General features: G+C 38.6%; 1 pseudogene; it reads right to left on the minus strand.

The window, feature by feature from the left end:
• Positions 1 to 2,309: 2,309 nt before the first annotated feature.
• LOC139708102 (gamma-butyrobetaine dioxygenase-like) lies at positions 2,310 to 22,491 on the minus strand (annotated as a pseudogene).
• Between the last annotated feature and the right edge of the window lie 3,956 nt (positions 22,492 to 26,447).

A 26,447-nucleotide genomic window follows, 5' to 3' on the forward strand; every position in this document is an offset into this window, starting at 1 on the left:
AAGTTACACCTACAACACTATACAAGGCTTGAGCCATGTGTTCAGTTTTAGTGGATGCATGGCTCAGTGTAGATCAGTATGAAATTAATGCATGATAATTGACCAATCAGATTGCTGCGATTCTAAAGCCCATTTTATGATACAAAATTTTGTGGTCTTTTGTGTCAATTAGCTCTCAAAGCACACAAAATGTTAATAAACAAAGCTCACATGTTTCAGAAAATTTCTATTGATTTAGAAGTCATTCAGCCTCACATATATCAACAGATTTAAATGATATGGTGCTCACAAGTACATGTCTGTATTGACCTTTTTGTAGATTGACATACACTGTAAAGAATGCATTTTTTAAAAGTCAAATTTTACATTATCTGATGCAGTCACCTTATTTTCAAAACGTACGCCTATGACGTGCAAGGTTGACAGTATGCATACACACTTGTTAAGTTGAACTGTACTACACATAGTATTGCTACATATACATGTACTACCTTCACCAAATCTCTCTGTTGTACCGTGTTTTGTTGTGTTGATCTCATGAGCATGTGTCAACATTTTATGTGTAAGCTGCCAGAAACTGACTTGTAAATACAATGCAGATAGAATATCCTACAGAAGAAGTCTCCTCGGCCTTCCTATGTGCCTTGTTTCCCATTTTGGTTAAGTGTTGCATTTTACGCGCAAAGCCATTTCGCCCAATGGAAATGGTGTCGCAATGTGTCGGGCCATAAAGGTTAGCTTTAACTCATACACGTACATTCACCTTTTCTCTACATTGTGACACATTTATAGATGTTACCTACAATAGTTCACACTTTTGTATTCGTTGATAAACAATACTAGAACTGCGCTTAAGACATGCACTTCATGAGAGTTTTCATGTTATAACCATACCGCGGGTGTCCTGAATAAAACGATACATCTTTAAATAATGTCCCCCATATGAACATTTGTATTGGATTTTAGAAAATTACTTTGTAATGGAAAGCCGAAAGTATCTTCCCTTATGTTGCACCAAAAAGTTAGAAAAAATGTTTTTTTATGTAATCCAAGCACTGCCATCTTCCATAAAAGACATGGAAATTAGGTTGCGCAGGAATAAATATTGGCTGTACCTGCTTTGGGTTAAAGGGGAAATCCAGTCCAAACATAAGTTAGTCTGATAAGAAAGAATAAAATGTTGCGAGTTCAACAGTAAAATTTTTATCGAAGTCGGATGAAAAATAAGGAAGTTATGACATTTTGAAGTTTCGCCATTTTGGTGGGAAACAGTATAGTCAATATGAATATGCAAATGACAAAGTGAGCATATCCTTCCATTACAACTTGTCATAGTTTGTACATAAAATTTTAAAATTTCCAGTTTTTCATTCAAACGCAATTATGCCCGAGGCTCAAATCCTCGTACATATTGTATATCTAATGATCACTATTCTGAAGTTATTCAACCAGGAATAACATCATGTTTCAGACTTCAATGACAGAAACATTGAATTTTCGTCAGTTTTCTTTTTTTTTGTACACGATCAATGGAAAATTGTGAGGATATGACATGGTTAGCTCACTCATTTGCATATTCATATCCACTGTACAAGAACTTTTGCAAAAATTAGCAAAACTTCAAAATGTCGTAACTTCCTTATTATCACCGATTTCAGTCATACAGTGTATTTTCACCATTAAACTCGTAAGATTTTACTCTTTTTTCTGTTATCAGACTAACATTTACAATTGGACTGGATTTCCTGAAGAGTGTGTGGATGGGAGTGTGTGAGAGCGAGACGTGTCATAATTCATGGGAGGGATGTTTCATTTTCAAAAGTTCATTAATTGTTTGCTCTACTCCAAACCGTATTCATCCCATATTTCCTTTGCCAAAACTCTAAACATTTCCTTGTAGGACCACTCGTAGGCACAGGTCTATGCTACGCCCGCATTGAATTCCATGTGCATCCTACTTTTAATGTCCTTTTCAAAAGTGAGCGGTGCTCACCGAAGAACAAAATATTTTCGGACTTTTTGGTGTCGGGATATATCATAAGGAAAGCTAGAAGAGACTATCGACTAAACAATGTTTATAAGATTTCCAAAGAATTCTGCAGTTATCCGGAGGGAAAGTAGTTATAAAGTGTACTTTCTTTTTCTTTTTCGGGGGGGGGGGGGGGGGGGGGGGGGACATCTACACCTTTTTACCGATGCTTCGTAAAAGGACTGTTGTAAATAGTTGAACATGTTTGTCATCACTAGCAACGCGATCGGACTGAATTTCTCCAGCTCCATGATTAGGCTTATCATGACGACATATGAACTCACAGCCTTGCCGTTCCGCGCAGCTCTTCGTCGATGAGGCGCATGCGCGAATAGATCTCGTCCCAGTCTAGATAGGCGCCCTCTAGAAGGCGTGACTTCGAACCTTCTCCTCCTTCCATCGACACAGAATAACCCCTGCGTCCATGCAATACGCGGTTGTTGTCAAAGGCCATGATTTCTCCTGAATAAGCAAATGGGTTGAAGGTCAAAAAGATGGTCATCGGGTGAGAGTGGGAGAGCTAAAGGACAGAACAAAGCTGAATATATTTTCATGCATGCACAACATGTCGATATCTAAAGGTACAAGTAGTTTTCATTAATTTATTTCATCATTTAATTTTTGCCTTTGATAATTGCAGCACTAGCAAAAATACGATGAAAATACTTGCGATAATACCTCAGAAACGTGATTCTGATCTTACAATAATTGACATGGCTCAAAGATAACTCAGGGGTTTAGGCCTTTAAAGCCGAAGGGTGATGAGCTCACGAATAGAATCGGGTCACCCAGCAATGGTTTTAAGACATCACATTTTGAAATAAGTCTACTACAACTAGTACTTCTAGTTTGTGTTTCAATTGTCTATTATTTGTTTTAATGTCCAAGACTTATTAGTTGATTAATTCATTCATCTATTTATCATTTATTGATATCATTTATTCATTTATGTATTCATTCATTCATTTATATATTGATGTATTGAGTAAATACTTATTTATTGATTCATATCGCATCTTCAAAAAGGGTAGACCGACTCAGCATTAGGTGGTTTTCATCGGGGGCCGTTAAAACACGTCATATAAAACAGCAGAATTACATTTTGCTACCAAAACATTGAAAAACATTTAAATATCATCCAAAACATAAGCACTGATATGATAGTTTTAAAGTCATGTTAATACTACAACAATTCCTAAATGAACAAAAAAAAAGCCATGTGTCAGCTATTGTTACGATTATAGGGCTTTTTTTAAAGGTCCGCATCTTGATATTCCGATCGAGAGATGTTTTTGTCGGACCAGATTTTTACCTCCGAGACTGCCAATAACCCACGCTGCAAGGTTTGATGCGTCTCTGAACATCATCAGCAACTGCATGACTATTTCATAGGATCTATGTTGTGTGTTCATTTTAATACCCAATTCTCGATATTTCCTCCCACTCACATGCTTTACTGTTGTTATTTTTTTTTCAGTGACTTAACGCCTGACAGAACCTCACCTATAGTGAATCCCTTTTCATATATCTGGTGTTTCTTGCGTTATGTCTGTGGAGGCCTCATCACAAGGGAAAACGTGTTCGGGGAGGAGTTTCATGACGCCTTTTGTCAGATTTTGTTTTTCTGACAAACTGTTATGAGCTATCTAAATTCTTGCATCTGATTGGCTGTGAGCAAATTTGTCCGACAATGAATTTCTTGGTGAAATCGCTTCATGAAATCACCCCCGCCCCGTGCTTGCTTAAATAATGTGTTTTATTTTTCTTCTTCTTCTTCTTCTTCTTCAGCGTTCAACAACCTCGTGAGGTGCTGTCAAAGATGTATCATTCTTCTTCTTTGCAGCCAGTTGTATTTTGTTCGTATCTGTGGCAAACTTCTTGTTTTGAAGAGCACGTAAGTGTTGTTTTTGGCATAAAAAGTAATGCTTTTTCGAGCTGCATCATCTTTGGAAAGCTGTAGAACCTTCATCCATCGCTTCACATCAGGCTTAACAGTTTTGTGAAATATACTTTAATGTTGTATTTCTCCTATCAAGTTTTTTTTTCTCTCTCTCTCTCTTTGCTCGGGTTGTTAACCATATAAAGCCCCAGCTATAAATTTGACCCTTCCAGGCCCTGGGGGGCACAATGTGCCCCATATTTGATTTCTTTATCACAGTCATATTTGGCACATGGGTGGAGAAACTCATGCTCTATAACATGACGCAATACACTGAAATTTCTCAAGGTCAACAATTGATGGCGCTATTTACCAAAGTATAAAGAAATACATAGGAAATATAGTAGAACAATCTTTTCTTTGTGTTTTTATTTTTATTCACAGTACATATGTTTTATCTTATGACAATCTTTTTTGTTTTATTTGCCACAAAGGAAAATCGATTCAACCTTCACTTTTTGTTAAGTTTACAATTTCTCAAGGTCAACACATGGGGCGCTATTCATTACAATGTAAAGAAATATGATACCCATTGATATATTGGATAGGTACGTAAAATATTTTAACACGTTTCCTGTTTGAATTGAATTGAATTACTGGAACTGTACTGGTCATACACATGAGACACAGTGAACAGTTCCAGCAGTTTATTTTCATATTTCACATCACATCAAATCTGTACATGTACTTAACAAAACAAAAAAAGTATCAATGTAAATTCGTTTTACAATGGAGACAGGACACAAAGTGCTAATGTCGAAACTATTTTGAAAGCAAAACAAAAAACAAAAAAAAAACAGCAAGGTACAAAGAGCAGAAGAAGTAAAAGAAAGGAGAAAGAAAATAAAAAAAAAGAAAAAGAAGAGAATAAGTACTGATTAAAGATAGCACAAAAATACACTAGTATTCGAGCATGACCTTTCTACGATCAGTTTCATAACAAGTACATAATGTTCAAAGTGTGAATACACTATAGGGCAGTAACTATTTGGGAGCATAGACACGATAAAAGCTGAAACCAGAGGTAAAGCAAACGTACACTTAAAATTGCTCTGCCATGCATTGAGAGAGAATAATGTAAAATAGCAGGTTACATAATCTTAATCAGGCATGTTATACTCATTAAGTAACATTAATTTGAGTTTTTGTTTAGAGGTAAACAGAGAAGAACATTTGACTATATCTGCGGGAAGATCGTTCCAGAGTTTTGTTCCGGTGAAAGCAATTGTTTTTTGAGAAAATAGTGTGCGAGTACGTGGAAGGTGAAACGATCGAGTCTCTTTGCCTAGTGGGGTATGCATGAACCGCATAGTTTTTCTGAAACATATAGATGCATAAATATATCGGGCAAGTCGTTGGCTGATAACTGATACATAAATGTGCCTAAGTTGTGAACAGATCAGCAACCTTAAGGAGTCTGTTTTCAAAGAAGAAATAATTAATGTGAGGACAAAAACCAGCTAAATTGACTGAACGAATAGCCTGTTTTTGTATTTTGAAAATTTTCTCAATGTGTGATTTCGTACAATTCCCCCAGGCAAGTATACCGTAATTCAGATAGGGTATAATAAGAGTGAAATATAATTTTTTCAAAATATATTTAGGAAAGATATATTTTATCTTATTTAGAATTCCAGTATTTCTTGAAAGCATCTTACATAAGTAATCTATATGATATTTCCATGATAAATCATGGTCAATATATAAACCTAAAAAAAAATCAACGATTCAACTTGAATTAAACAATCATTATTCATTTTCATATCACCTGGCAAATGAGTGACAGAATTACTGAATAACATATAATTAGTTTTGTTTACATTGAGAGATAGCTTCTTTGCTTGAATCCAAGTTTGAATTGACTTTAACTCTCTGTTCACTACATCTAAAAGGATTGTTGGGTTTCGATGTGAAAAAAGATATGATACTGGAATCATCGGCAAAAAGAAGGAAGGACTAAACATCAGATGAGTTTTTGAAATCACTTATGTAAAGAATAAACAAAAGCAGACCCAAAAGAGATCCTTGATGGACCCCGCAAGAAAATGTTTTCAAACCAAAAATAAAATCCTTACAAACTGTTTCCTGTTGGTTAGATAGCTCCTGAACCAGTCCCAGGCCTTTCCACGTATCCCGTAGTGCGAGAGTTTATATAACAAAATATCGTGGTCGATAGTGTCAAAGGCCTTGGACAAGTCCAGGAATATACCAAATGTATGTAAGGAATCGTCAATAGCGTGGGCGACTTTGTCGATAAAAGCAAGCAGAGCATGAGTAGTAGAGTGTTTGTTTTTTTCTAAATCCAAATTGAGAGTCACAAAGAATATTACACTCATTTTCAAACTTAATTACACGAGAATATATCAAATGTGAGACAAAGGAGACAAAATTTCGAATATGATATTTTTCAGTAAAAAATCGTAATGCCATCATGTCCAGCATTCTGTTTTGCTTTTAATTTGTGAACTATGTCCTTCACCTCAGATTCTTGGATGGGAGTAAAGAACACAGTTTGGGGATTTGGATTAGTTAGGAAATAATGAAATTCTTTATCTGTTTCTGGGGTATTACGAGCAAAACTGGGGCCTAAATCAACAAAAAAAAAAAAAATTAAACGCATTAGCTACTTGTTCAGGATTTTGAATCAAAATATGTTGCAATATTTTCTTCACTAAAGTTGTTCCGATCTATCTTTAACTCGGAGAACTTCATTAATCACCTTTTACGTACTCCTGGCATCATTTTCGTAAAGATCAAAATGCCCTGTTAAATACCCAGTAATTTTTTTTTAACAAGTCTCAGAGAAGTTGTAAGAATATTGCGATAGCGAACATATTTACTCTTCGTATTTTCATTTGGATTCCTATTGTATTTGCAAATAGATTATTCTTATGATTGATAGATTTAAGGAGAGATTTGGTGACCCAAGGCATTCTTGGTGCTCTTTTATAAGTAGAACGAGTGGATTGTCGTAAATGAATAGTTTCAGCATAATGCATAGAAAATATTTCAAAAAAAAATTAAAAGTAGATTCTACATCATCTTCAATAGCAAAAACTTCTTCCCAGTTAGCAGTCAATAATCTCTCCCTGGGTCTATCGAGGTTACGTTCAGAAAAGTCACGGAAAGTAAATCTTTGAGCCTTAAAACAACTGCTTTTCACAAAAGGAACCTTGGCATATATCGGGAAATGATCAGGTATATCGCATAGGCCTACTATTGCACCGGATGATACAGAAAAACTATCGTTAGAAAATATATTGTCTATCAACATGGATGATGTATCAGTCACACGGGCATAGGTTTTCTGATTAATGGTAAAAGATATTTTGATAAAATCAAATCTAAAAATTCTTGACAATGAACGTTATCGTTCTAGTGAAGCAAACTCAAGTTGAAGTCCCCCGTAATGAAAATAGACTTTTGATTAAGGGAAGGTGCTAACAACAAATCGGAGAATGTTTCAAAAAAATCTGAAAATCCTGGAAAATGGAACACGGTGGCTTATAAATTTCACCAAACACAATATTCTTACGTTTCGGCATTTCAATTTCAATAAAAATACTTTCCAAACTATCACACATTTTATATAAATCCTTCAATATTTTAACCAGTGGCGGATCTATGGGGGGGGGGGGGGGGGGAGTGGTTCGTGTGTTTACCCCCACCCCTTGGGCTGCCAAGAAAAAAAAAATAATGTGCATAGGAAAACGCTATCATAATTATGTCCAGACTCACTAACTTATCAAGTTAACAACCAAACACATGGTAACTCTGGATACTGATCTAAAAAGATGTTATCATGGACTGCTTTTTATGGTCTCCATTTGCGTTAGTAGATGCCAGGAAAACATCACTTACGGGGGTTTAAATAAAAAAAAAAAAATGGCGTGCCGCTACGCGGCTCACAGACATCGCCGCTTCGCGCCTTGTGGACGATGCTCTGCATCGTCGTTGGGTCAAACCCAGGAACCGCGGAGCCGGGGGGGGGGGGGGGGTGGGGGGATGGGGCTGCAACTTTCCCTCCCCATTATTTGGGCAAAAAAAGAAAAAAAAAATAGAGCACGTAAGTATGCTTAAAATCGCAAGCTGGCAACCCTAAAAATGAAAAATCTCCCTACTGTGGGAGAGGGGATATCAATTTGTCTTCTTATAAATGTCATAATGCAGAGAAAAAGAAGTTGGCTAACAGAATCATTTTGCGTTATTTGAATCATTTCATTCACGGAATGATAGTTATTGGTGATGTAATAAACTAACCGATCATTGGTATCAAAATCAAATTGTTTTCCATATTATTGGAAATTTCAGTTCGCAGATTGCGGTATTTTCAATAATTTTTATTTCTTTTCTTAAATGCCTTTAATATAAGAAATAAAGGAAATGATAAGAAGACCGTTTCAGGGTAATTAACGAACATAATTACTGCACATTTCGGTCCTTCAGCAAATTACAGCCAAGAAAACCCCTATTCCATCCATAATTGTTATATTGTAAGCTGAAATTCGAACAGAAACGCATGCAAAATCAAGAGAACATAGTTGTCAGCTTATGGTTCCCAGCAATATCGGATATATAGTTAACTTAGGCCCCTATAGTATATCAAAATGTTTGCATATACATTTTTATGAAAACTTACAAAATTTTGTTGAAATTGGGTAAAGGGCTTAAGAGTGGCAAATGAAAAGGTGTTGGTGGGGGGGGGGGGGGGCACAATGTGCCCCCCTTAGGCTTTATAGGGTTAATTATTGTTAAATATTCCGGCCTTTTCTTTTTTAATTTATGCCTTCACAACTCTTTCTTGGAGACCTCTTGATAGTTCTGCTCTCATCTGAACAACAACGTCCTCTGTGGCATTATTTGTATGTTATATTAGTGAAGGAAATACAGTTAAAAATAATATTAAAAAAAAAAATCGTTTAAGCCCCGCCTTAACAGACCTTCCCCGCGCGCGCCCGGGTGTTTGCCGGCGAAGATTCGCCGATTCCACATATTCTATAAAACACGGGTTGAACGCCGAGCGCGCGCATGCGACAGGTATTGCTCGTAAACCTTCTTCGGGGAGGGTGCGTCACATTACAGATACGCTGATGTATTGTAACAATACTGGAAGCATCAATTTTCACGTCTTGTCATTGCACTATCACGTCATTGTTTTAATGTGCACGCGTGTTCTATAATACAGGCATGTGGACCTATTATCTATAAAAGGCATTTGAATTAGAGCTTGTGTTTTAGCGCTACTGTTTTACCGTGCAAACGCCTTTTATTTCTTTTTTTTTAAAGAAATAAAGAATATATAAGTCAGAAATCAGCCAATGTTTTACAATCAGAGCACGCCTATTACGATACCATTCAACCCACAAAACTCGATGAGTGGGACAACTGTATACCATGGGGGATAATTCCTGGGGGATGGGGGATGCACCCCCTCCATGGAGGAGGCGGGAGGGATGTACAATCATACCCCCTGAAATTTGAAAAAAAATGGAAGCAAAAACGTGATTGTATCAATTAATTTCGGCATATTGCATGACGTTTTTACGCCCGTCTTCAGAGAGCTTAACAGTATACTCTATATATCTTTTAGGATATAGATTATGTATACATGTGCATATTACCGGTATTATCTAAAGTGCTCGCTCGCGAAAATAATATCAGTCGACATAAGGCACGGTCCAGTCGATGTTGAAAACGTCAAATAATATAGGCCTACATGTATACATGCTATATGACGCGCGCAACTCGATCGGGTCCATCTGGAAATCACGTATGAAAACAAGCAATCATTTTGATATATTACAAAAAAAAAACAAACAAACAAATAAAAAAACAGACAAACAAACAAACAAAATACCGCCGGATGCTGCCCCGAGGCTAACCCAAGGCTGTCCACTACTGTCGCGTCTTAACAGATTAACAGACACAATCTTCCCCGGGGAACAATCTTCGCCGGAGGCTACCCCGAGGCTACCCTGCGTTTTGTGGCCTGTCACTATAGCCCGTCTTGCCAGACCTTCCGCGGGCGCGCCCGGTTGTGCGCCGGCGAAGATTCGTCCGTGTTTACATTCCTATCTCAGGGTAAGATTTCGCCGAAGGCTACCCCGCTACCCCGAGGATGCCCTGCGTTTTGAGGCCTGTTAAGATGGGGCTTATGTGGTCAGACTTGGCTTTACAGTGGGAAAACTGTTATCGCAACACAAAGACAACAAACCTTTCTGGACCTTGAAGTCTAAAAAGTTATTCTCATCGTAAATCGCGTCTTCAAAAGCTTTCATCGCCTTGTACACCTTGGCTACGTCTTCCACTGGTACGTTCAGGTAGGGCGCCCTCACTATGTCACTCTTGGCAACGTATTTGAACTCTCCGTTTTCATCAAGTCTGCGTAAATCGATATGAATAAAAGAATAAAATAAATCAAAGTAGGGTCCTACCCAGTACAGCTCAAATAGATAGGCATCAATTGAACGTGTTTTGCAGGAGTTTCTTTTTTTCTCTCTCTGAATGTTTAAACAAATGGACGTCAATGGTTCCCATTTATGCCCAGAAGAAAGGCAAGACTTAAACAGCAGACTGGGAGCCTATACCGGCGTATCAAGAACAAAGACAATAAGTAAGCATGCGATGAAACCATCGAATGTTTAGCTTACTCAATCATGTTTTGTGCTTTCTGCAAGTGGACGTCGATGTAGTCCTGTGCTATGATCCGGTAGTCGATCTTGACTTTCGTCAGGATGTCGAAGAGTTCTGGATGTTCGCGCTGGAGTTGTTCCGCTGCGCGTTTTCCGTCACAGAACTGGTTCTCACCTCCCCTCGATTCCACCTGCCTGATGCAGTGCAGCATCTGGACCTATACGGGATGTCAAGAAATCGTTAAAGAAAATGTGGAATCAGGGTCAGGTAGGTCTGAATAAGCCAATTTGGAGCTTTAGCTAATGTGCACATTGTTTAAGGAAATAAACTTTTTTTTTGTCTCAGTTGGTTACGCACTTCACTCGTTTTCGAGAGAAAAGCTTGCCTTATAGGGTCCTACGTAACAATATGGGATTCATCATCCATGGGTCAAACAGAAAGTGAACTTGTGTAGCTAGACCGGCAGCACTTTTCAGCTTCGGGGTCTTTTTATCGCATATAGGCCCCATTTTTTTTTTCGGGGGGGGGGGGGGAGGGGGGTGAAATAAGCATTGCCAAATACCATGAATAATCGAACTTTCCATTGTGACGTCATATCTGCAATCTGCAAGGATTAATCATTCATATAACTCTCACAAGGAGAGTCGCACGCAAACACACGTAAGCAAGTCAAACAAAGTGAATGTCTTGTATTACTATTTTCTTTTAAAAAATATAAGAAGTCCTCATCAGTCACCTCATTTTTTTTTCATTCTATCGGTGACGATCGAGAGATAAGGACAGGTATAGGCCTAAGTCAGTTTTGATCCCATCTTTTTCTTCAACATTGTTCAAAAAGGATCAAAACGATGATGGAAGAACTAAATCACAACACAACTAAAGGAGTAAACCATCTTTAAACTGTCATCTTGGAAATGCTGTTACATAATTATACCCACTTTCTTTTCCAAACCATGTACGTAAAGCACTCACGCTGATATTAATGAAACGAAGTTATAATTCTTGTTTGAAATTTTGGATGAGATTGACAGACTATGAATAGTTCTATACAAAGTATAGATTACACGTCCCGGAACTTTAATAGCCTCGGGACTCACGATTACCCTCATAAGAATATTAAAAACCTTCCCTCGCAACATTCTATCAATCTATGTTCCAAGCCTTCAAGTCATCTATAAAGATTAATATATTCTAAAATATTCAATATTGCATATGATCCTCTTTGTACCAGGTACTGTTGGACCTTTTGTTGGTTTGGGCTTTTTTTTTTTTTTTTTTTGGTGCCAATCGGCACTCAAATCAGACACAGGGGACAGTATCTAGGGAAGGTGGCGTCCCACCTCTACAGACTGACGTCAAAAAGACGTCTCAATTTGGTCGCAACCGGTCAAATTGATTTGGTCGCACGTCATAATAATGACCATAAAATGACGTGATTTTAACGTCTTTTTGAAACGTATTTATCACGTCATATCATACGGACCTCCATAATGACGTAAACTTTACGCCAGTTTTCCAACATATTCATTACCTATTAATATTAGTGACGTATCAATGACGTAAAATTTAAATCAATTTTGAGACGTATTTTTCACGTCACATTAACAACGTATTAATGACGTAAAATTTACTTTGTTTTGCGACGTATTCACACCGTCATGACGACGCCTTTCTGACGTCTAAATATGACGTCCTTATTTACGTCTTCCATTTAAGCAAAAATACAGTTTATGACGTCTTTCTGAAGACAGCCCTGACCTGAAATTGACGTCATTCTGACGTGTCTCTGCTATCTGGGTGCACCTTTGTATTGAAGGGGTGGTATTCTTGTGTGGCATCAGAGCTGCCTCTCTTTTGTACTAGTAGCGGCATCTCTCTGAAGTGTTGGGATGGAATACCTGCTGTCACATGGAGCTGTATAAGGACTGGGTTTCAGGCAGCCTGTGACGGCACGAGGACTGCGTAAACTCTCTCCTCAGCTAGCGAGAATGGGAATCTCGGCCGAATGGCCTGGCTCATCCACCAGCACACAAGTACCACCTGCATCGCTGCGACCTCCCACGAAAGGACCGGTGTCGCCTGAAACGACTCCACACCGAAGTCGGCATATACTTCCAAGCGTGCCTTCTGCAGTGGAAGCTTTAGGCAGATATATACGACCGCGGTGCAGCACAGACGGCAGATTACGTGGTGGAAGACTGCACAATCGCCCGGCGGGAGGATGGACTGCCTTCCGTTACCTCACACCTGCTGCCAGGTCCTGGCTGAAAGACGCTGTACTTTTCACCCAGTTTTTCACCGCATTGTGGACATGTGATGTCAGATCGGAAAGACCACAAGCAAGAAGATGAAGGAGAAGGGGACAGTGTGTTTTTTTACTGCTTCACACTCAAAGCGCAATGGCCCGAATTCACGAAAATGGTAGAAATTTAGGCCGAAACCATGGTTTGTGCAATATTCCTTCTGAGTAGGCCTAAATACGAACAGTTCGACGTCCAGTAACAAATAGGCACATTGATACGTGCATGTCAAAGGTACGCCAATTTCACGCTTATTTTAGACCATGGCCTTAAAAAAAAAAAAAAAAAAAAAAAAAAAATTCCCAGGGTAGCCTCTTCAGTGTTGTCACTACTCTACCAGAGCAGGGGCGGATCCAGGAATTCCGTGAAGGGGAGGCGCCTTTGCAAAATTAAAGGGGGTTGCATGCACACTCCCCTCCCCATTTTTTTCTTTTAATTTCTTCTGTTTTAACCAAAAATAAAGAGGATGCCCGGTGTGCCCCCCTCTGGATCCACCACTGCAGAGGGCCCTGCCATTATTATTACCCTAGCGTTACCAGGTACCCATTTATACACATTGGTCGAGAGGGACATATATGGGTAAAAACATCTTGTCCACGTCCTTAAGGACGTAAGCGCTGGGCGGGATTCGAACTCGGGGTCCTCCGATCGGAAGTCGGGAGTCTTATCCATTATGCCACAGCTCCCCCACATAATTTGTTCCATGGTCTACGTTTAAGGTCGTCACCCCTAATGGTACGTTCTTTCGTAAACTCCCGAACGACCGAAGTTTGTGCATGCAGTTGTGCAATGCCAGACTCGGTGCTATATCCATAAAACGTGTGGGACAATGCTGCCATTGATGAGGCACGCGTCTGTGGTGCGTGTGTGTGTACGAATCATACAAAACATTGTTACCGCGAGCTGCGGTGATTGGAGGAGAGACGCGTGGCAGAAGACGCGTGGCTCTTTTGGCCTCTCTTCATGCGCATGCGCACTGAGAGTGTGCGTCCATTCGGAATCTCTCGTGGCTCGGACAGCCATTTTGGGTCAGGAGATTTCTAGTCTAAGTGTTTTTCGCTGACCCATTGAGCCAGCGCTATTGTCATTCGGTGTCACTACATTTGATACAGAATGGGGGAGGCAGCGTGTTGCGTTCGTCTCCGTGCCGCACAAACCACTCGCCACGATTGTACAAGGCTTTAAATTGGGTTTAAACCACCTTCGCGAATTCGGGACCAATGTGTCCTATCAAAGGGAAGGGATCAATGCAGGCCTCATAGTTACCATTAAGTGATTTTATATTCTGTAGCTTTTCAATTCAGACCTAATCATTTTGACAATTTAACAAAACAGGATCACTGACAGAATTCGGACTAACCCCGGGCGATAGTCGTAGTAGGCAGGTCCGTGTGAAGGCCCAGTGATTTCGCCGTATAGGCCAGGCTACTACCAGGCTCGAAAAATACTCTGCACTTGGTAAACAGGGCTGGAATGGGGGAAAAAAAAGAACAAAAAAGGAAGTGAAACGAGAAACAAACACATTGGTAGCGAAAGTTTCTCCACTTGGTATCACTGTGAAGTCCTTTGCGCCATGAAGCTATATAGGCCTATGTGTCTGGGTGTGCTTGTGTGTGTGTGTGTGTGTGTGTGTGTGTGACTCTGAGAGTTTCGAATGCAGTGGTGTAGGCCTAATCAAGGATTTATGTTTGACCCACATTATTTCTTGTACCGGCACAGTGACTCCCTTAATTGATTATTAAAGTGCGGTTGACCCATATCTCTACGGACTGACCGCATCGTATACAGTGCGCTCCCGTTACAACGAACGTTAATATTTCGTGGGGGGAAAAGTCATTTCCGAACGTCATTGACAAAGAAAATAGAAAGAAATGTGCTCTGTCACCGTGAAATGTTGAGCTCTTTAATATAAAAGTGTTTCTGCATACTATGGGTAACCTCTTCAAATGTCAATTTGTTCGATTAGACATATCGTTCTGCGTTCACTCCCTAACGATCACGCACTGTGCAAGAGAAACTTGCGTTATGGCCTATCAATTGTGTTAATCCCACGTGAAGGCTACTTATTCCAAAGGTTCATTATTACGAGACACGCAAATTTCAAATGTATACATGTACCTAGATGTTCGATAGTCTGAAAATTAGAGTTCGTAATTATGAACATTTGTGGCGTTATTCCGAAGGTTTGTTATTCCTAAAGTTAGTCGATCCGGAAATAATGCTCATTATTAAGAAGGTTCGTTAATCCGATGATACAAATCTTGATCGTTTGTCCAGAAGTTCGTTATCATTGGAATTACATAAAATAGGTTCGTTGATCCAAAGGGGAGCAAAAAAAGGTGAGTGCACTAACAAAACAACCGAATTTTAAACATACATTTGTACCGTCTTCAGACGATTTCATTTTCGAAATAACAAACCTTCGGAATAATGAATTTTCAACCTCCTTTAATTTGTTTGGATTGAAAAAAATTTTAGAACATCGAACCTTATTTCACTTTCGGAATTACGAACCATCAGAATAACAAACCTTCGGAAGAACGAATCTTTGGAATTAATGAAACCAACATCATCGATTTAGCGAACCTATGGAACAACGAATTCTTGGAATAGCAAACCTTTGATAAAAATAACGAATCTTCGCAACAACGAACTTTTGGAATAACAAACTGTAACCGGAGTCCTTAAACCATCACTATAATCAGATATGACGTGTTTTTCAAAGCAAACATGAAAGTACAAACAACTTTATGCTCTCTTTTATGTGCTATAGGCCTATGTAAAATTTGAATAAATTACTGAGATAACATTCCATTTAACATTGCTTTTCAGAATAAAAAGATGAGTATTCAATAAACAACATGCAATAATTAGGCCCTATACACATGCTGTGCGTGCTTTTGTGGTATAAATTTTGCTCAGTTAATCTTGATGTAACTAAAGAAAAATGCGTGTCCCATGAGGTGGGTTATAACGGAGGAGCACTGTATTTATTGATTGTGTATATATACAGTTTTATAAGATATGGAGAATCATACACACCAGTGTTCATTGTGGAATTGGCCAAAATGAAGTAGAATCAAACAAACAGAATGGTAGAAGTTTCCTTAGCGGGACTATGCAATGCAAACAAACATTGACATATTCACATAATACACTGATCATCACTTTTATCAGCCAAAAGCAGATTTTATATAGGCCCTAATGTGCGATATACTTTATCAGATTTTTTCAGCTACTTCTTCTTAGGATAACTTTGATAGGTAAAAGAAAATCTCAACCCAGGTTCTGTCAATGACATGTTTAATCGAACACTGTCAAAGTACTGTTGTGATTTACAAAATAAAATGTAATATGGAAATATTCAAGTTAATTGTGTCCAGCCCAGGTGAAGGTTCTTACACCCGCGTGGATCTTTTTTTTAATTACGAATTATTCGGTTTTGCTTCACTAATCGCTGCCACGTTTTGATTCCAGAATTTATCTCTGGTCGAAACACTACTGAAATAATCATAGATGAATTACGATATATATATGAATCAAAATTAGAATGTAAATGATTTATTATTCTTTGACTCACCCGTAGAATGTTTTTCTCTCGAAGGCAACTTTCTGGCATAGTTTGTTCAACGCACCAAGCTCGCAAGGGGCTCCAGTGATCTTTACGAGACCGTAGACCACCAAGCCCTCCATCCATCCTTGCAGGGCATCGTTCTTGGTCATAACGTCATCAAAAGGAAATGTTGGGATCTTGTTGACGAACTCCGACCCCCACGAGAATTTAGACAGCTTCTTAATCGGATCGTAATCGGTCTTGTCGAATCGCTGTAGCTTCAACCAGTCCGACCGGTACGGACTGATGTGACCGTCCGACCAAAGAATCTGGCGATCGAGGGAAAATATTGTAAAACATTGATACAAGATCCAGATCTTATGAATATCAAACTTATGCGACTGGTTGTATCATACCAATCTTCCTCTAATTGAGGGCGATGTCCGTTATTTCGAAGATTCCTCATTTCAAGCACAAAAAAATTCCCTCTACCTCTAATATTATGTTCATTATTCCGAAAATGAAATGGGATTCGCTCTAGACATTTCTGACGTTCTTCCAAAGGGTGTTTATTCCGAATTATCGTTAATCCGGAAATGAAATATTTAAGTTTCGTTCCTTGAGATGTTTGCTTTTCCGAAAGACATAAATTCCCTGTACCTATTAGCCGTTCATGAATTCGAAAATTGAATATGCTTCGTTGATCCGAACATTCGTGGCGATGATACGGAGTTTCGTTACTCCTGAGGTTCGTTTAAATGAAATAAAGTAAGGTTCGTTATTTCGAAGATTCATCAATCCAAAAATTACATGAGGTTACTTAATCTAGTAAAGCGGAGCTAAAAACAAGGTGTGTAGGCCTACTAGCGAAGCTTCAGAATTACACAAACAATATATTTCGTTTCCTGAATAACGAATGTTCGAAATGTCGAACCCTTTTTTTATTTTATCGAACCTTGGTCATAACAAACCTTGTACAAAATGGTGAAAGCATTTTTCAAAGTAAGGTCATCATCATCAAAGAGAAAAAAAAATGAAATGTTTTCGAGGATAATGCACTCATTACATTAAAAGAAATATTTTTAAAGACATTATTATACTTCATCGCAAATATTTTAATTTTTTAGGAAAGATTTCTTTCTTGAATCAATGATGGATTTTGCTGAAGTAGAGAGAAAAAGGCAGGTATACGTTGTGTCTTCCATAAATTGTCCATATTACTTGCACACTGTCTTTGCAGAATGATTTTTTTCTTCCAATCTAAGAAATGTAATCATCTTGTGATACTCGGACTTAAAAAAGACCAACCGCCACGTTCAACTAGACTTGGAATTTGTCAACACTGACAAATTAGGTGATCCGATACATTCGGAAATAAATGTTATGACCTGTTTTGACATGTGCAAAATGTGGGGGTGAAAGGGCGTGTTTTTCTTGAGCTATTGCAAAGAAAGTCACCGAAAGAAAGACATATCTCCCGACATTGAGGCTAAGCGTTTAGTTTAGTCCATGGCAAGTCCATCTTTTCATAAAATAACAACTACTTCATCAGACACTGTCTTTTCTAGGTAAATAAGGGTCAAAGGTCATAACATTTATTTCCGAATATATCGGATCACCTAATTTGTCAGTGTTGACAAATTCCAAGTCTAGTTTCTCCCCAAAGGTTGTGCAGAGGTTAATTCTTCTTCTTTATTTCTCCCCAAAAGTTGTGCAGACGTTAACTCAGAAAGTCCTCTGCCTATCAATTTCAAAATTATACCATGTATGTATCGTGTCCCAAAGACGACAGATCTAATAAAATCATTGTGATCAGTTGACCGTGACGTCACTATGACGTCATTACATGAAATCACATTTTCATTCATATCTCATTAATGGAATAGAATTTCTCAATGAAATTTACGTCTCATATAGTTCAAGTCAAGTTCTTGCTACTCATATTCTCAAAATTCATCTCTACACTTAAAACGTACGCGTACGCGCATGTTGAAATATTGACATGCTCCTGACCAATCGAGCTCAAAAAGTTTTTGCACACGTTTCAGATCATTTGGAGCATTTTTCAAAAAATTGAAAAAAATGTAAGGACGCGTACGTGCGCGCGCATATACGCAGGCACAGCTCATATGCAATAGAAATTTCCCACTTTCTCACACGGATCGGATGTTTGAAATGTCAAGAAATAATCCTACCAAGTTTCAAGTCAATCCGACTCAATATGACGTCATACGGGCCCGTCAAAGTTTAAATTCCGCGCGCGCGTCAATGGCGATATACAGTGCATTACTCGTCAGGATGGACGGTGACCCCCCCCCCCCCCCCCCCCCATTTTCTTTATATTTTCTGAAAGCTGATGAGTTGTACATGTCATTTAATGTGTTGGTGATGCTGGAAAAAATTATTTAAAGATATCAAATTTCTTAAAATAAAAAAGGTAAATTTTCAAAATGACGTAATCAAATTTCAAGTTCAGTCGAGCGTATCTCACTTATCCTTTGCCGATTTTCACCCAGATTTCAGGATGTTGTAGCTTATTAAATGCTCTTTCATAATTGAATATCAAAATTTTGATTGGATGACGGCATCACCTCTTTAAAAATGGCTTGAAAGTAACCTTGTCAAATTTGACCAGTTTACGTGTTATCTCTATGGGAGTGCAGTTTTTCTGGAAATGAAAATTGACATGACTATATCTTTTTCGAGCAATAGCTCACTTATCCTTCGGTGAATTTCTCCCAAATTTCAATATGTTGTAGCTGAGACTTTGAGCTATCGTAATTATACCCCTCTGGTTTTTTTCACACGACGTCGGGATCACGTCGAAAAACTTGGTTAAAATTGGCACTTGGATTCGATGTAGCGTCATTTTGCTTATAATACACAGAGCCTATGGGGGATGAAATAGCTCAGTGGATAGCGCATCCGACTTGTAATCTAAAGGTCCCAGGTTCGAGGCTCATCCCTACTTTATGTTTTTTTGTAAAAACAATTTTTTCTTCTTTTTCTTTTTTTTTTAGTCTTATTCTCCCTTCCTAACTTTATCTTTTTCTGATTTTTTCTTTATGCTTCTCCTTCAAATTTCTATACAATACCATAACTTTTTCTTTATTTTTCTTTCTTTCTTCCACTTTCTGTTCAACAGATCAACAACAACAATGGCTATCAACCCCAAATTTTGCACATGTTTAGTTCATGTCACGAACATCATTTCATGAAATAACAACTACCTCTTCTGACACCATCTTGGGTACGTAAATTAGGGTCAAAGGTCAAAAGTGTTTAATCCTGTATCTTGGTAGATACACGTCTTATCTTTCCCACATTTTGCACACCTAAGGAACATGTTGCAAGAATAATTTCACAAAATAACAACTTTTTGCTCAGATGCCATCTTGGATGTGTAAAGTGGGGTCAAAAGTCAAATATACTTCATTCTGTAATCTCATTAGTGTATGATATGGTATCACCGTCATAATTTGAACACAAACGGACGTCGATAGATGGATCATTTTGTAAAATAACGATGCTTTTGTCGGACGCCATTTTGGCTGTGCAAATGAGGTATTATCTCGATATGGGAGTACATTTTCTCTGGAAATGTAAAATGACATGACTGTCTTTATCGAGCATTAGCTAATTCATCCTTCAGCGAATTTCTCGCAGATTTTAATATGTTGTAGATGAAACTTTGGCCTATCGTTCACGTGATCCATATTCTTATTGGAAGTCGGAATTACGTCCAAAGACCTGGTTGAAATTGACGCTTAGCCTCAATTTCAACCAGGTCTTTGGACGTCATCCCGATTCTACTAAGAATATGGATCACATATATCGCCATTGACGCGCGCGCGGAATTTCAACTTTGACGGGCCTGTATGACGTCATATTGAGTCGAATTGACTTGAAACTTGGTAAAATTATTCCTTGACATTTCAGACATCACATTAGATCTGTGTGAAAAATCGGGAAATTTCTGTTGAATATAAGCTGTGCGTGCATATATGCGCGCGCGCGTACGCGTCCGTCCATTTTTTTTTTCAATTTTTTGAAAAATGCTCCAAACGGTCTGAAACGTGTGCAAAAATATGAGTAGAAAGAATTTGACTTGAACTGTATGAGACGTAAATTTCATTGAAAAATTCCATTCTATTAATGAGATATGAATGAGAACGTGTTTTCATAAAATGACGTCATAGTGACGTCTCGGTCGACTGATCACTATGATTTTATTAGATCTGTCGTCTTTTTGGATAAGATCCATATATGGTATAATTTTGAAATTGATAGTCAGAGGACTTTCTGAGTTAACCTCTGCACAAAATTTGGGGAGAAATAAAGAAGAAGAATAAAGAATCCGTACAGATACAGAAGGTGATTCGAGAGAATACTCGGATCACCTAATAAAGAGTAAAGAATCAGTACAGATACAAAAGGTGATCCGAGAGGATACTCGGATCACCTAATAAAGAATCCGCACAGATACAGAAGGTGATCCGAGAGGATACTCGGATCACCTAATTATCGTCTCGGATCACCTAATTAAGGTATGTTCTTAGTCTAACCTTTGTTGGAGGTTAAAGGTATAAGGTTAACTGGCGGGAGGGGGGGGGGGTGGGATGCCCGGGAATTGAGGTATAGACCACGCTAAAGTCAGGGGTAACAGGTGATGCACGGACACACCTCCACTAGATGTCCGTCGTCTTTGATCTCCACCGTCTTTGGATGGACGTCGAGGTCGAGGTTCGCCATCAGCATCGATCTCGAGTGGCAGCTCGGATAGTAGCACTCGTCACAGCGGCAGTTGTCTCTCATCCACACGTACGGGTATCTTCCCAGGTAATCTGACCACGTCACTTCCAACCATTTGCACTTGTCGTTGGTGGTGGTAGACACGATCTGCCTCTTATCGACTTCATTTGTCTTTGCCTCCGGCGTCGTCGCACGCCCTCGACGCTGCTGTGTAAAGAAGCCGGTAGTTCTGCTAGACCATGACGAATTTGCCGCCCTCACAGATGTGAAGTTCCTTAAGGTGGAGGTTATCGTTAATGATTAATGGTTAAAGTGATTCTAGGTCTTACTTCGTTATAGGCGGAGGTCGATATAGGCCTACTAAGGGCCTACTGGTACTACAGTACTTACCGAATATAAACCATTCCATCGGTTCTTTTGTATCATCGCTTTTTCAAGAAGAAACTAACGCTTTCTAAACAAACAAATTCCATCATTTTACCACAGAACCAGTACAATGCGAGTTGTCTTACAAAGCTTTTAGGCTGTTATCGATGTCATGATCGACGTGCACCCATTAGACCGAGACCATTCGACATTGAAAACATGCCCAGTGAGTCATAAACCCACAAGTTATACAGACCATAAGCTCGCAACTATAGGTAAGATAGGCCCACGCGAGTCCGACAAGAGACATCACGGTGTCGGCCTTGTATATGACGAGTGTCGGACTCGTGGGTCTTGTATGCCTAGTGTCGACTTATTCATTGTTGTTGGGTTTTTTTTTTTTTTGGAGGGGGTTTGGGATTTTTCTTTTGTTTTTGTTTTGTTTTTGTTTTGTTTTGGGTTTGTTGTTGTTGTTGTTGTTGTTGTTTTTTTTTTTTTGGGGGGGGGGATTGTCTACAATAGAGTCGAGCTCATGGCCGGGTTGTATGATTCGTGGACTGTATACTCGGGGCTGTTAATTAGTTCGTGACGCGCACCCATAAAGATCATTTTACGTTGATTGTTTCATAACAATGATGTCGTCTTGATTTCATGAGGTGAAACCTACGGCCCGCGAAGGTTATGTTAGCCCTACTTCACCACCCTCATATCCAGAGCTTAAAAATACTTGTAGTAGAGGGATCAAATTGAGGTCAGGTAATAATCACCTGTTCTGAAGAAAATACGACGCAGTCGCTGTAGAGGGTGCGCAGACCACGACCTGAGTCGTTGCCAATGGCGACGTGAGGCGAGTGCAGACAAACTTTGACAGTGGTGACGTCAGAGACCACCTGCGGAGCGTTGCCGCGCGTATCGACATATTGCAGTATGGAGGTTCTAAAGGGGCAATCAGATGCACAACATACGTATGATATAACCTGTCTACATGCTATATCCCCATGCCCCCCCCCCCAAAAAAAAAAACACTTAATAGAAAGAAGCCCGGTACAAATATGTTTGCAACATGAACATTTTCTAATGCTACCTTTGTACTCCTTGTAAACTTATTTAACTTATGTCCAATAAACTGTACTGCATCCCCCCCCCCCAAAAAAAAAAAATTACAACAGGACCCTCCGCAATGATATCTTTAAAAAAATATTGAATCAATCTGAATATAGACTCAGGGTATGAAACTATAACTCATTGCCCACATCTTACAGAAAACCTCACTCGATTTGCTTCAGTGGTCAAAGAGAAATGAGGAATTTTGAAGAAGATGTCGCGAATCTCTTCCCTCCAAGTTCTGTCTATTGTATTCACACACAAAAGCATGAAAGTGCCGAACTTGGAGGAATCAGACCCATGACATGCTTTACAACAATCCACGTTTCTCTGTGACCGCTTAACCAAATCGAATAGGGTTTTCTGCAAAATACAGCTAAAATGTTATATTTCAAGACACTGAAGTAGCATTTAGACAATTTAGTCATATTGTGTGTTATCAATGCGAAAATCTGATCGTAATTTCTTTTTGGGACATACTGTATAGCACGCGCTTCAGATATGCTTCAATTTTGAATTTAGGAAATGATTATCCCAGAGGAAACAGGTAATGTATTGCAGCTTTTGTCTTTTAGAGGGTGGGAGCAGTACCAAACAGGTTAAGGTATAAAGAGAGATAGAACAGATAAGAAAAGAGTAAAACAGATTTTTTTTTTTTTTCGTCTTCGCATACTGGTAGACCTATCATCAAACAATCCTAACTGTGCAAATATAAGCTGAGATAATAACGTATGAAATCGTGTTCCTTGTCAAAAATAAATTTCATGATGAAGACAGAACCAAAGATGTAAATATTCAGAGGCGTATATATTGTTGCAAAGTAGAAGAATTGATTTGTGAGATATAATCAGTTTTCATATACAGAGGAAAAAAGGAATTTAGTGATGATTTGTGCATACATTTATCACCTCATTCAATAATAATAGTCAAAACGAAAACGTTGCAATCAACACCACCGTTTCGGAAGTACCCATAGCCAAATTAATTTGATCGGATTACTTTTTTATTTTTAAATAAGTAATCCCTTTGATTGACTTTACACAATCTAATCTTTCTATATACTGTACCTCGATCGCTACAATTCCTTCTAAAAGCAAATTTATACTGCAAGGTTGATTTTCGAAGAAAAAAAAATCGTGTACAAAAATGACGTTCGCAACAAGAAAAGTACCATGAAATTTACATCTATTTTTTTTTCACAGATCAATTATCAGTACCTTAAATAATGTGAAACAGCGAAATCATCACTGTTGAAATATGCAGTTCCATATAACTCGAGCACCTCGCAGCCCACTGTAGACCGAACTACAAACTTTGACAGACCGGCTAATTGAAGGAGATGAGTTTCTCCAAGATTCTTGTCCCTAAAATCACTCTTCCACGGAGTCGAACACTGTCAGAGTATTCTAGCAGTCTTTTAAACCCCCCTTTTTTCTTTCTTTCATTTGAAAGTTCTCTGAAATTTCCTTTTAAACAGAATGGATATTCAATAGCAATCTGAGACTATGGAAAAACTCAAAGTCAGCTAAGAGAATAGCAATTGACTCAAACACTTCTTGACTTTTTTTCTGAATACAGGAGAGATTTCCTGAGCAATTGAAGAGGACTCCTTTCTGGCAGGAATAAATCATCATTAGTCTAATGTAGCCTCCATTCAATCGGACGCCTTGTGCAAAATAGCGACTGGAAACACGCAACAAATATATCGAAAACACACTACACGATATCTACTTACCCTTTCCCGGTGTATTTTTACGCGAAGATAAATGTGATTAAATACGCAAACGAGGGCTGCCTCTGGCTGTGATGAGCTAATTGATTAATCAGCCAGTGATTGACTCGAAGAAAGAGATCTTGTGAGACGTTCCTTCAGATCTAACCATTCGCAGAGCGCAGTTTGAGCAAGTTTCTGACGTGGTGGCAGAAGGGGCTGTGGAAGCGGAATACACGTCTCCGTTTTTCAAATGAGGCTACATAGGGAATTCGCCTAAAAATAAGTTCACGCATTGGCGACTCGTTGGAGAATTGCCTTTCCCCAACTCGTCTCCTTGTCGACGTTTCGCGAGCGCCGTGTATGGCAAGCCGTTTGTGTAAAAAGTCGATAAAATCTGTTTTTCACTGATAAACTCTGTTTATCACTTGATAAACTGAGTTTATCAACTGATAAACACAGTTTATCAGAAAAACTGTGTTTATCAACTGATCAACATTGTTTTTCAAGAAAAACTGTGTTTATCAGAGAAAAACAGAGTTTATCAGAAAAACTCTGTTTATATCAACTGATAAACACAGTTTTTCTGATAAACTCTGTTTATCACTTGATAAACTCAGTTTATCAACTGATAAACACAGTTTTTCTGATAAACTCTGTTTATCACTTGATAAACTCAGTTTATCAGAGAAAAGCAGAGTTATTCAAACCTTCTCGGTAGTGGGCGCTAGCAGCATTTAATACGTCTGCTCTGTTAATACGTACATGTACATGTACATGTACATGTGCAAGTGTACATTCTCGCGCACTCCTAGCCTGACCGGACTAGACCGCTATGAAGCTAGCTGTACTGCGACGGAACGGCCGGTGTCACAGTTGATCCGTTCCAGGTTCCGGGGGAACCGATATACTGGCCGAATCCAGTCGATTAGTTCCGCGGAACGAATATACCGCACAATAGGCAGTACGCAGAAACGTTCCGCCACCGCCGATCCTATCCGGGTTGTGCGAGTAGGCCTCATTAAAAACAAAATAATATCTGTTTATTGTGGATGTCTATACCAATTCCAAAAATCTAAGAAAGCTATTTCTTCATTTTTTAAATGATATCAAGGACAAACCTATTTTTACGTTCTGATAATTTCCCTTTAAATGAATCATATTATAGCCTCGTACAAGTGGCGCGAAGAAATGAATTACTGTAGGGCCTACAATGTATTAGCTAAATAGCATGCGCAAATACGTGTGAGTCGATCATCTGGAGCCGTTGCAGAGACAGTGTGCGATTAGCCTTTATTTATAGACAAAACTTCAAAGAACAGTTCAACGAAAGAGCATGATAATACAGCTGTACTATAGTAATAGGTCCTACATTTATAAGAGACTGCTTGAAGTGGGAAGGAAGAGAGGGGAGGTTTTGCTGGTAGGGTGCAGCAAGGATAAACATGTTTCTTTTTTTCGGTGAGCTTTGTTCTGATAAGAAAATTATTGTTCAGCTGTACTTCAAAACAAAAAAGAATGTTGGTCTAATAGTCTGCAAACAAATTGTTAATGTGTATGCAGGGGACTAAAATGGAGCTATGCATGTGGATTTCATTTCATTTATTTTATTCTCATTTTTCTTTCAACAAAACAACACAAAGTAAATCAAAAATGCAATCATAAGTAAATATACATTAGAAAGTATGACATTCAATGGTAATCAACAAACTAACAAAGATATGCACACATACTGGAATTACAAAGTAATGTTTAGTTACTAGCGCAGCAATACGTACATTGCAAGCGCTAGTAGCATAGCGCCATAGCGCTGCGATTAACGAGATATCAAACAGTGAAAACGCCCTCTCTTGTGGAGAGATAAATAACTCTGCTTATCAAAGTGAAAAACTGTGTTTATCAACTGATAAACTGAGTTTATCAGAAAAACTGTGTTTATCAACTGATAAACTCTGTTTTTCACTGATAAACTCTGTTTATCAATGAAAAACAGTGTTTATCAACTGATAAACAGAGTTTTTCTTTGATAAACTGTGTTTATCAACTGATAAACACAGTTT

Source organism: Diadema antillarum, unplaced genomic scaffold, assembly GCF_040938485.1.
Source record: "Diadema antillarum isolate AM-2024a unplaced genomic scaffold, OU_Dant_1.0 seq00001300_RagTag, whole genome shotgun sequence".
In the NCBI taxonomy this organism is placed as follows: domain Eukaryota; kingdom Metazoa; phylum Echinodermata; class Echinoidea; order Diadematoida; family Diadematidae; genus Diadema; species Diadema antillarum.